Source organism: Taudactylus pleione, unplaced genomic scaffold, assembly GCF_031769625.1.
Source record: "Taudactylus pleione unplaced genomic scaffold, aTauple2 ptg003505l, whole genome shotgun sequence".
Lineage (NCBI taxonomy): Eukaryota > Metazoa > Chordata > Amphibia > Anura > Myobatrachidae > Taudactylus > Taudactylus pleione.
The window spans coordinates 360211-372502 of NW_028287850.1; positions in this window are offsets into that span (position 1 = coordinate 360211).

The following is a 12292-nucleotide window of genomic DNA, read 5'->3' on the forward strand; positions in this document are numbered from 1 at the left end:
ACCATATACATACACACTATATGCATTCAGATACCATATACACACAAACTATGCATATGCACACACACCACATACATACACCATATACACACACTATATGCATACACACACCATACACAAAGACACTATATACATACACACCACATTGTGTGTGTATGTATAGATACACACCATATACATGCACACACACACCATATACATACACAAACACACTATATGCACATATACATACACACCATACATACACACACCATATACATACACACTATATGCACACACACACACAATATGCATACACACCATATGCATAAACACACCACGTACATACACACACTATATACATACTGTATGCATACACACACATACACTATGCATACACACACATACACACCGTATGCATACATAGATCCACACCCATATATATATATATATATATATATACATATACACACACACACACACACACACACACACACAAACTTACATATACATTTATACACACACGCACCATTATAAATAATAAGGCGCTGTCAAGAGTGGTTTACCCAAGCAGCTGCTATAAGGAGATAGTAAGTCTCCTAAATGTAATAGAAAAAAGGAGGGAGCAGCGCTTCAATTAAAAATGTTGATAAATTTATACTTCATTTAATATTTTTTTTATAATAAAACCAAATATCTTGTAAATACATCAATAACTCACAAAATTAATTCCCAAGCAAAAAAATTAAAAATGAGATGAAAGCACAAAATTCAATAACAGACATGCATGTCAAAAATGTAGGCTCTTGAGAATAGAAAAAACACCCTCGGATGGCACAATGTGAAAATGCACTATACAGAGTTCAGTGGTTGATTATGGTGCATACACACGATCAGATTTTTCCTTCAGATATGAACGATAACGATTTAAAAATCGTTCAGTCGTTCATATCTGAAGGAAAATCGTTCATATCTGACATGCCTGAACGATGGACGATCAACGATGCGCGTTCCAGTTTGTCAGATAACGATATCTGACATCTGATGGGTTTGCAGTCAGACTTGGACGATTCCATTCATTTTAATGCAGGTAAAAATCGTTCAAATCGTCCAAATCGTTCAAAACTTTGGTAAAATCGTTCAAATCATTTAAATCGTTCAATCGTTCATCTGACAAGTCTGACCGTGTGTATGCTCCATTAGAATGGCAATAAAAATTGTGGAATATTACCAGCTCGCAGTGTTCTCCAATGTAGGTAATAAAATCTATGGGTCTAATGACTGGCAATGACCCATACACCGGAGTTATTTCTCTGAGCGCTAAGCCAGTACTGGAGTACTTGTATTCTGCATGGATCTCTGAGTCTCTTGTGCCTATTGTAAATGACATGGTTTCCAATGAATGAAGGTGGCTAGTGTGGGGCGGGTCTTGCAATAGAGGTTCTCTAGCAAATGAGGCTCTTTTAGGTCCCAGGCAGATGAAGAAAATTTCCAACCAAAGCCCAATAGCATCACCACATATAATTGTGCCACTGGAAACGATGAGTGCTGTGCAGTGCTGTAATAAGTGGGTGTAGGTGCCAACAACGGGTGTCACACCAACGCGTTTCCCTGCCGGATTGGCAGCTTTTTCAAGGTGTTTTTTCTTTTCTCAAGAACTTTCCTGCTGTCCCGGCGGCCCAATCCGCCCCCTCCCCCGCTACATCTCATTAATTATGACTTACCTTATCGCCTTGAAGAATGCTCCTTTCCTTGTGGCTTCTTCTCTTATAGGTCTGGCTGGCGCTGCTCCTCACTCACCGTGGCCCCTCTGACCTCTCTCTTCCAGCGGTGTGGTGTCATGAAGTCGCTCGCGCCGACTACAAAGGAAAAAAATATTTGAACAAGAGCAAGGGGCAAACAGGATTTCCTGGGGGGGGGGGGTTACTAATTTTATATATATTTATACACACATACAGGTATATCCACACTATAACACATTCATACAAATATATACAATCTAATACATACACACTAACACATACTAGCACATAGAACAAAGAGCCCCTCCCATTCTGCCATTGTCCGGGCACCCGGGACACCAGTCCCGCCAGTCGTCGCCCCCCCCCCCGATGGTGGCCCTGTAGGTACGGAACCCCGGCAGGATTAGGTAAATTTGCTAACCCTCCCGCTAACCCACCTTTCCCAAACCCTCCCGCCTGCAGCCTAACCCTCCACAGCCTACACATAACCCTCCACAGCCTACCCATAACCCTCCCCCTAGTGCCTGACCCCAACACTTACTGTTGAGATGTCAGTTGTCAGGATCCTGGAGCAGAGATTCAGACTGCTGTCGGGATATACACACACACACAAAATATATAGATATACACAATTTTGGTTGGTAGACACTTTACAGACTCTGGCTTCAGAATAAAAATGTATAAAAATATCAGTAATAACATTAATGCATGTTCAGACGTCTGCAACTCTTCATTTCCCAGACCCTCCTCCAGATCAGTCTCCTGCGTCTCTGAACACACGAGCCTGATCATTATCTTGCAGAAGAGAAACACTAAACGGCAATTGGAGAAAGCCAATAAACTGGTTTTGACATTTTTTTTTGTCTTGTTCAACAACAAAGTAGTGGGACAGAGCAGTGGGAAGGAGCAGGAGAGCAGGCAGTACAGAGTGTGTGTGTGTGGGGGAAAGGGGGAGTGCGAGGTGGAAAAGTTAGGGGACGGGAGGCAGATGGACCGTCATGACCCAGCCTATGCAAGGGCCCATTTATAAATAAACGCATATGCATTGGGACCTGGCGATGTATTAGCGCCCATGATCACATTGCAGGATGGGATCATACCACCTGGATGTAACAAAAAGCACAGGGTTCCAAAAGAAGCCTGTCCCTACGATGTGCTTGGAGTGAAATTACCACGTCAACGGTCTCTTCACTCCTGTGCATGCGCGGCCTACGGACAGCACATGCGCAAGTGGCCATTGTCGGGGGAGGGTCCCTATGGAACCTTCTCCCACCTAGTTATGCAGTAAGTAGCTCATAGGCTACAGCGGCTTACTCAATCTTCAGATGGCTTAAGCAGCGGGGACCAAGTCCTGGAATGCTTCACGGGGGTTGCGGTGCTAGCGAAAAATGGAGGGACAGCAACCGATATATTATGGATGGATCGCAGCAGGTATTCCTTATATCAAATGATAAATGGGCCCCTATATACCTATATCACACAACTATATAATGTATAAATACACAAATACAGAATATATCATGACAGGAGGTGTAGCACATAAAAGTTAGGGCTCCTCTAATTCTAAAGTAAGAGACCAGGACACTGATATGAGTTGAAGTTTGCTCAGGGCCATAACTTCTACCACTTACATAAGTGCTAATGCTACTTATCAACTAAGTAAACTTAAGAACGAGAAAGGTAAATACACAATTCATGTTGTTACCTGAAATCAGATTAATATTTTGTGAAGCACAAGCAGAATTCTGGCACGTTGGGGTGTGTCCATACAGGGCGAAGCCTCAGCAACTCAACGATCCCAGCATGGTGCCTATATGTTCTTAGCATGTTCTCTTCTCATTCACGGACTGCACATTAACTGTGGCCACCGTGTCATTCTGCTGGATATGTGCAGATCATGTCACCTTGTTTATACGGTCTACAAATATCACTGTCTGGGCTGGAAAATCAGCTTGCATGGGTCGTTCTAGAAGACTTCACATCACATCTCATCTCCGATGTTTTAAGAATTGCGCAGGAGCCTCACTGCACATGTGCAGATCTGAGCCTGCGGTGTCGCTCGCAGTGCCCCAAAAACCGTAGCATGATTGACATGCTGCTGGCGATTGGAGCGGCGATGGCCAGTATTCTTGAAAAAACAGGGACACGTCGGCCCCATTTTCAGGGGGTGCCAGTTGTCATGTCCTTTGAAGCAGCTTCACTGGCTCCGGCAGCCTGAGGGTTACTCAGATGTCCGATGGTCACAGCGTTAATCTGATGGCTGCGTCGTATCAGAGAAGCCTGCAGTGAGCGTCTTTTTATATTAGACGCCTCCTGCGGCTTTTGCATAATTTTGCACAGCTGCTGCATACATGGACGCGGCAGCTGTGTGAATAGCGTCCATCTCTGAATCAACCCCAAAAGCCCAGATGGGTGTTGTGAAGCCACTCTGTTCACTTTATGTGCCTTGTGACTGTGGTTGCCATGGTAGTCACATAACACTGTGGGACATTTGCAGAACTAGAATTGTAAGTTTAATGCAAAGCTGCTTCTTTTAGCTTGCCAGAGATATAGATAGATGTAATCGGTTCAAGTTCAGAACATGGGACCACCCCTCGGTTACCTTAACAAAACTGCTTCAGCGCATCAGTAATCTTGTTCAGAATATTAAGAAGACTAATTTAATACAAACTCCTACTTCTTCCTAAGGTAACACTTTTCTGTATCTTCTCCTTCCTTCCTAAATGTAACAATTCTGTATCTTCTCCTTCCTTCCTAAATGTAACAATTCTGTATCTTCTCATTCCTTCCTAAGGTAACACTTTTCTGTATAGTCTCATTCCTTCCTAATGTAACACTTTTCTATATCTTCTCATTCCTTCCTTATGTAACACTTTTCTGTATAGTCTCATTCCTTCCTAAGGTAACACTTTTCTGTATAGTCTCATTCCTTCCTAAGGTAACACTTTTCTATATCTTCTCATTCCTTCCTAAATGTAACACTTTTATGTATCTTCTCATTCCTTCCTAATGTAACACTTTTCTGTATAGTCTCATTCCTTCCTAAGGTAACACTTTTCTATATCTTCTCATTCCTTCCTAAATGTAACACTTTTCTGTATCTTCTCATTCCTTCCTAAGGTAACACTTTTCTATATCTTCTCATTCCTTCCTAAGGTAACACTTTTCTATATCTTCTCATTCCTTCCTAAGGTAACACTTTTCTATATCTTCTCATTCCGTCCTAATGTAACACCTTTCTGTATCTTCTCATTCCTTCCTAAGGTAACACTTTTCTGTATCTTCTCATTCCTTCCTAATGTAACACTTTTCTGTATAGTCTCATTCCGTCCTAATGTAACACTTTTCTGTATAGTCTCATTCCTTCCTAATGTACCACTTTTCTGTATCTTCTCATTCCTTCCTAATGTAACACCTTTCTGTATTTTCTCATTCCTTCCTAAGGTAACACTTTTCAGTGCTCTCTGTCTGGAGGGTAGAGTGTACGTCCAAGATGTCTGCTCATTCCTTCCCTGTCTGGCTGCCTGACTGAGGGCCTGATTCAGCAAGGATCGCAGATGCTTACAAAACACGCAATCATTCAGATTGTTGCGTACTGCGCATGCAACGCAGCACGCGTGCGCGAACCAGCCACTGCGATCGGGTGACCAGTGACCACGAAGACCCATAGCAGAGTGATGACAGGAAGTGCAATTTTGTGCATGGTAACGGAGGCTGGTTGGGCGAATGCAGGCGTGCCAGGGCATTTCAACAGCATTGCAGGGGAGTGCATAAATTAGCCACTGCGATACCAGACGCAGCCCGAGTGCTCATAGCGTGCGCAGAAACAATTCCTGAGTAAGGTCTAGGCTTCATTAACTGTCCAATGTTACTCGCCCGACCACCCCCCACAAACGGCACCTCCTGTCAATCACTCTGCCATGGGTCTGCATAGCCTCAGCAATCGCAGTTCCGATCGCAGCATCTGGCTCACCCACTGCGATGTGTATGCATGTGCAGTGCGAATTAATTGTGTTCGTATAAGCAACTGCGTTCTTTGCTGAATCAGGCCCTGGGTCCTCTGCAGACATGTCTCCTCCCCAGCGCCAGGGACTGTGTGGGAGGTGGTGGCATTGCTGGATGTTAGCATTACCATGGGAGCATGTCTGCAGTCTGGGTCCCCTGCAGACATGTCTCCTCTCCAGCAGCAGCGGTGGGGAGTATGTGGGAGGTGGTGGCATTGCTGGTTGTTACCATTACCACGGGAATATGTCTGCAGATCAGGCCCTCTGCAGACATGTCTCCTCTCCAGCGGCAGCGGTGGGGACTATGTGGGAGGCAGTGGCATTGCTGGATGTTAGCATTACCATGGGAGCATGTATGCAGTCTGGGTCCCCTGCAGATATGTCTCCTCTCCAGGGGCAGCAGGGGGGGGGGGGGGGGACCACGTGGGAGTCTCCATTCGGGTCAGTAACTGTCACATTGGCGCAGCGGCAGCTGCTGTATATAAATGCAGGAAAAACACTTGGGGGTGCTCTCTCATCATGGAAGTACACTCTATCCTCCAGACCCTAAGGACACTGAATAGTGTTACATTAGGAAGAAATTAGAAGATACAAAAAAAAAAAAAAAAAAGTGTTGCATTAGTAAGTAACAGTTTACTAAAGCATTACATTAGTAAGAAGCAGCAAGTATCAAAACATCGAACATTTCTTGTACCCTGGGTAAGTGAGACTGCTAATCAGAACTATAGCAGACTACATCATTGAGATAAGCAGCAGCATACAGTTTATGGGGCTATAGAATTTTATCCATCCTCTGAATGGAGGAGGGTCTCCCATGTAACCCAAATGGTAGCATCTTGTATTGGAACAGACTCTCAGTGCAAAAAAACCCCTATCTGTTTCTGCACCAGTTTGACAACAAAACTTGTCAGTACCAGTCTAGAGTGGTTATTTACCATGCTGTTCCCAGCCTTCCAATGAGTTCTTCCACAAGTGGCATTGGGTAGGCATCAAACTTAGACACACCATTCAATTTACAGAAATCATTGCAGAAGCGTAAGCTTTCATCGAGTTTCGGAATGAGTACAGTGGGTCTTGGCCACTCATGAGTACAATGTGACTCTTCAGTTATAGCTAACTCCAACATTTTTAAAATTTCTTTAGACACAGATTCCCGTTGGGCTTCTGGTATTTTATAGGGCTTCAGGTTAACCTTAACCCCTGGTTCAGTGATTGTGTCAGAAAACTCTTTCTTACGAAAATTTCTTTAGCCTCATGCTGTTGACTGGTTGAGTGGGTTTTGGCTGTTGTCACTTTGGGAATCAAGGTACTGCAGTTACCAAGGGGACCGAGGTGGCTGACCAAGCCATTCTAGCCTTGCAAGGTTTTATAAGATTTACATGGTAGATCTATTCTGGCTCTCTTTCCAGGCTGGTTCACTTTACAAATTAAACTCACCCACCTTTTCTATGATTTCAAATGGTCCTTGCCAGTTTACTTACTACCTTGAGAACCTGTCCCCAGAAACAAAGGTGTGTAATTGGGCATTGCGATTGTACACCCTTTGTTGTGCCTGTTCCAAGTGCGCCAAGTATCAGCACACCTGCAGCTATTCTTTCCTGTATCTAAGAAACATGCTCAATAATAATAGTTTCATAAGGACTGGGTTGCCCCTCACATGTCTCTCTTACAGTCTTGGGGGCCTCCCATACAGCAATTTAAACGGCGTGCGTCACACTCCGGACTATAAATAACACTTTACCTCTCCGGTGCTTGTCCAGGCTAGCACAGAGGTCTGCTCATGCTGCACATCGCTCACGGCTGGTTCTGAGGCCTGTCTGTGCTGCTCCTGCCCCGTTCACTCGGTGTCCTGTTACTGAGCATGGAGATGGCTCTCCGCAGCTCCTTACTCACAGCGTGTCTTCCCAGCATTATGGCACACAAGCTTCAAGCCAAAGTTCCCTCTTAAACCACAGTATGGGCGCAACCATGTTGGACTGTCACCTGATGCTTTTACTCCAGTCAGAGCGCTGCTCCTAGATCAGCTGATTGCAGCATCCAATCCCTGGGAATCCTCTCCTATAAATGACATTTCCAGACTGGCCTCTGTTTCCAGTACAACGTCGCTTCTTGCTGAAGTTACAAATCGGTGCTGAGCTCCCAAGTACTCTGTATCTGAATTAGGGGTGAGCGGGTTCGGATTTCTGAAATCCGAACCCCCCCCCCGAGCTCCCCCGATCCGAGTCAGGTTCGACTTTTCCCGCCTGACTCGGATCTGAAATCGAGGCAAAACGTCATCATCCCGCCTTCCGAGTCTCGCGGGTTTTGGATCCTATATAAAAGGTACCCGCGTCGGCGCCATTTTCTCACTCGGCTGTGGACAGTGAAGAGGGAGGGTGGGAGTTAGGGCTGGCTGGGCTGTGTAGTGTAGTGTAGTGCTGCTGTTGTCCACTACTTCAAAGTCCATAGGGGCTGGCTGGGTTGTGCTGTGCTGCTGTTGTTAATAGGGGCTGTGTCCACTACTTCAAAGTCCATAGGGGCTGGCTGGACTGTGTTGTGCAGTCAGTTCTCCAAAGTCCTGTGCAGTGTCCCAGTCCTAAAGGGGTGCTGTAGTGTTGTCCAGGGGGTGCTCTGTCCATCAGGGGTGCTCCCCCCAAGTGCTAAAAAAATAAATATATTTTCTGCGTTTGTGAATTGTGTGCGCAGTAGCCGCACGTGCATCAACAAAGTAGTGCCAAGCGTGCGCCTGTGTCATAAGTAAAGGGCCGGCTGGCTTGACCGTTAAAGGGTGCTGTAACCCCCAAAGTACACTCCAGTCCAAACCAAAAAAAAAAATATTTTCTGCGTTTGTGAATTGTGTGCGCAGTAGCCGCACGTGCATCAACAAAGGAGCAGCGCCAAGCGTGCGCCTGTGTCCCATAAGTAAAGAGCCGGCTGGCTCATTTCTTAAAGGCTGGTGTAACCCACAAAGTGCACTACTCTCCAGCAAAAATAAAAAAATATTTTCTGTGTTTAGCCGCACGTATATATCAAATCGATATAACATAAATGGAGGACCAAACTTTCTCCGATAAAAATAAAATAGAGAAAGATCAAGAACCACTTCCTCCTAGTGCTGAAGCTGCTGCCACTAGTCATGACATAGACTATAACATGCCATCAACGTCGTCTGCCAAGGGCGATGCCCAATGTCATAATAGAGGGCACATACAATACCAAATGAGAAAGTTCAGGAAAATGACCTTGAAAAAAACATTTAAATCAGCTGAAGAGAAACGTAAAACTTGCCAATATGCCATTTACGACACGGAGTGGCAAGGAACGGCTAAGGTCGATCCCTAGTATGTTCATGACTAGTGGTTCAGCTTCACATGACGATGGAAGCCCTCCTCCCACTAAAAAAATCAAGAGAGTTAAGCTGGCAAAAGCACAGCGAAGAACTGTGCTTTCTAAGAAGATATCACAAATCCCCAAGGAGAGTCCAAGTGTGGTGGCGGTTGCGATGCCTGACCTTCCCAGCACTGGACGGGAAGAGGTGGCTCTTTCCACCATTTGCACGCCCCCTGCAAGTGCTGAAAGGAGCACCCACAGTCCACTTGCTGATATGCAAATTGAAGATGTCACTGTTGAAGTACAACAGGATGAGGATACTGGTGTAGCTGGCGCTGAGGAGGAAGTTGGCGAGGAGGATTCTGATGGTGATGTGGTTTGTTTAAATCAGGCTCCGGGGGAGACAGTTGTTGTCCGTGGGATGAAAAAGCCCATCACGGTCATGCCTGGGCAGAAGACCAAACATTCCACCTCTTTGGTCTGGCAATATTTCTATCCAAATCCGGACAACAACTGTCTTGCCATATGTACCTTATGTAAAGGTGGAATAAGTAGGGGTAGGGACGTTAACCACCTAGGAACATCCTCCCTTATACGGCACCTGCAGCGCGTTCATAATAAGTTACTGTCAAGTTCAGAAACTTTGGCTAAGACCGTAAGCAGTCCAGGGACACCTAAATCCCGTTGTCCTGTTGTATCCAAGCGCCTGCAAACCACACCGTCAACTCCCTCCTCGTCAATTTCCTCCTTAGTCAGGATCGGAAGTAGTCCTGCAGGCCATGTCACTGGCATGACTGACTCTCCTATCCCGGATTCCTCCGGAGGATCCTGCATTGCTACGCCTACTGCTGCTGTTGCTGCTGCTGGGAGTCGTTCATCATCCCAGAGAGGAAGTAGGAACACCACTACTTTTACTAAACAATTGACCCTCCAACAGTCCTTAGCGAGGAGGATGAAGTACGACAGCAGTCATCCTGAAGCAAAACGTATAACTGAGGCCTTGACTGCTATGTTGGTGTTAGACGTGCGTCCGGTATCCGCCATTAGTGCAGTGGGATTTAGACAATTGCTGGAGGTAGTGTGTCCCCGGTTCCAAATCCCGTCTAGATTCCACTTCACTAGGCAGGCGATACAGAGACTGTACAGAAACGTCAGAAAAAGTGTCCTCAGTGTCCTGAAAAATGCGGTTGTACCCAATGTCCACTTAACCACGGACATGTGGACAAGTGGAACAGGGCAGACTAAGGACTATATGACTGTGACAGCCCACTGGGTAGATGTATCACCTTACGCAGCAACAGCAGCAGCGTCACCAGTCGCAGCATCTCAGAAACGCCAGCTCGTTCCAAGGCAGATTACGCTGTGTATCACCGGTTTCAGTAAGAGGCACACCGCCGACAACCTCTTAGAGAAACTGAGGGAAATCATCGCCCAGTGGCTTACCCCACTTAGACTCCTGGGGATTTGTGATATCTGACAACGCCACCAATATTGTGCGGGCATTACATCTGGGCAAATTCCAGCACATCCCATGTTTTGCTCACACAAACTTGGTGGTGCAGAATTTTCTGAAAAGCGACAGGGGCGTGCAGGAGACGCTTTGGGTGGCCCGAAAAATTTCAGGCCACTTTCGCCATTCAGCGACTGCGTGCCGAAGACTGGAGCACCAGCAAACACTCTTGAACCTGCCCCGCCATCACCTGAAGCAAGAGGTTGTGACGCGGTGGAACTCAACCCTCTATATGCTTCAGAGGATGGAGGAGCAGCAAAAGGCCATTCAAGCCTATACATCCACCTATGACATAGGCAAAGGAGGGGGTATGCACCTGACTCAAGCGCAGTGGAGAATGATTTCCGTGTTGTGCAAGGTTCTCCAGCCCTTCGAACTTGCCACACGTGAAGTCAGTTCAGACACTGCCAGCTTGAGTCAGGTCATTCCCCTCATCAGGCTTTTGCAGAAGCAGCTGGAGAAAGTGAAGGAGGAGCTAAGACGGAGCGATTCCACTCGGCATGTGGGACTTGTGGATGAAGCCCTTCATTCGCTTTGCCAGAATTCCAGGGTGGTCAATCTGTTGAAATCAGACCACTACATTTTGGCCACCGTGCTCGATCCTAGGTTTAAAGCCTATGTGGTGTCTCTCTTTCCGGCCGACACAAGCCTGCAGAGGTGCAAAGACCTGCTGGTGAATACACTGTCAGCTGAAGCGGAACGTGACACGTCAACAGCTCCTTCTTCATTTTCTCCCGCAACTGGGGCTGCCAGGAATAAACTTAGGTATCCTAAGCAACCCGCTGGCGGTGATGCAGGGCAGGCAGGACCAAGTTTGGACATCTGGTCCGGACTGAAGGACCTGGCAACAATTTCTGACATGTCTACTGTCACTGCATATGATACTGTCACCATTGACAGAATGGTGGAGGATTACATCGGTGACAGCATCCAAGTAGGCATGTCAGACAGTCCATACCTGTACTGGCAGGAAAAAGAGGCAATTTGGAGGCCCCTGTACAAACTGGCTCTATTTTACCTGAGTTGCCCCCCCTCCAGTGTGTACTCCGAAAGAGTGTTTAGTGCAGCCGGGAACCTTGTCAGCGAAAGGCGTAGGAGGTTGCTTCCACAGAATGTGGAGAAGATGATGTTCATCAAAATGAATTATCAGCTCTTCCAGGGAGACCAGCCTCCAGAACGTACAGAGGGACCTGTGGTGGTGGATTCAAGTGGGGACGAGTTAATACTTTGTAAGGATGAGGATGTACACACTGAAGAGAGTGAGGAATCGGTGGATGAGGAGGATGAGGATGACATCTTGCCTCCGTAGAGCCAGTTTGTGCAGGGACACATTAATTGCCAGCTTGTTTTGTGGGGGCCCAAACGAACCAATCATTTCAGCCACAGTTGTGTGGCAGACCCTGGCGCTGAAATGATTGGTTTGTTAAAGTGTGCATGTCCTGTTTATACAACATAAGGGTGGGAGGGCCCAAGGACAATTCCATCTTGCACCTCTTTTTATTCTTTGCATTATGTACAGTTTGGGGCCTAGTTTTTCAAACTGCCATCCTGTCTGCCACTGCAGTATCACGCCTAGATGGGTCACGTGTTTGTGCCACCCACTCGTGTCGCTTAGCATAGTCATCCAGCTACCTCGGTGCAACCTTTTGGACATAAAAACACTATTGTGAGGTGTGAGGTGTTCAGAATAAACTGGAAATGAGTGGAAATTAAGGTTATTGAGGTTAATAATAGCATAGGAGCAGAAA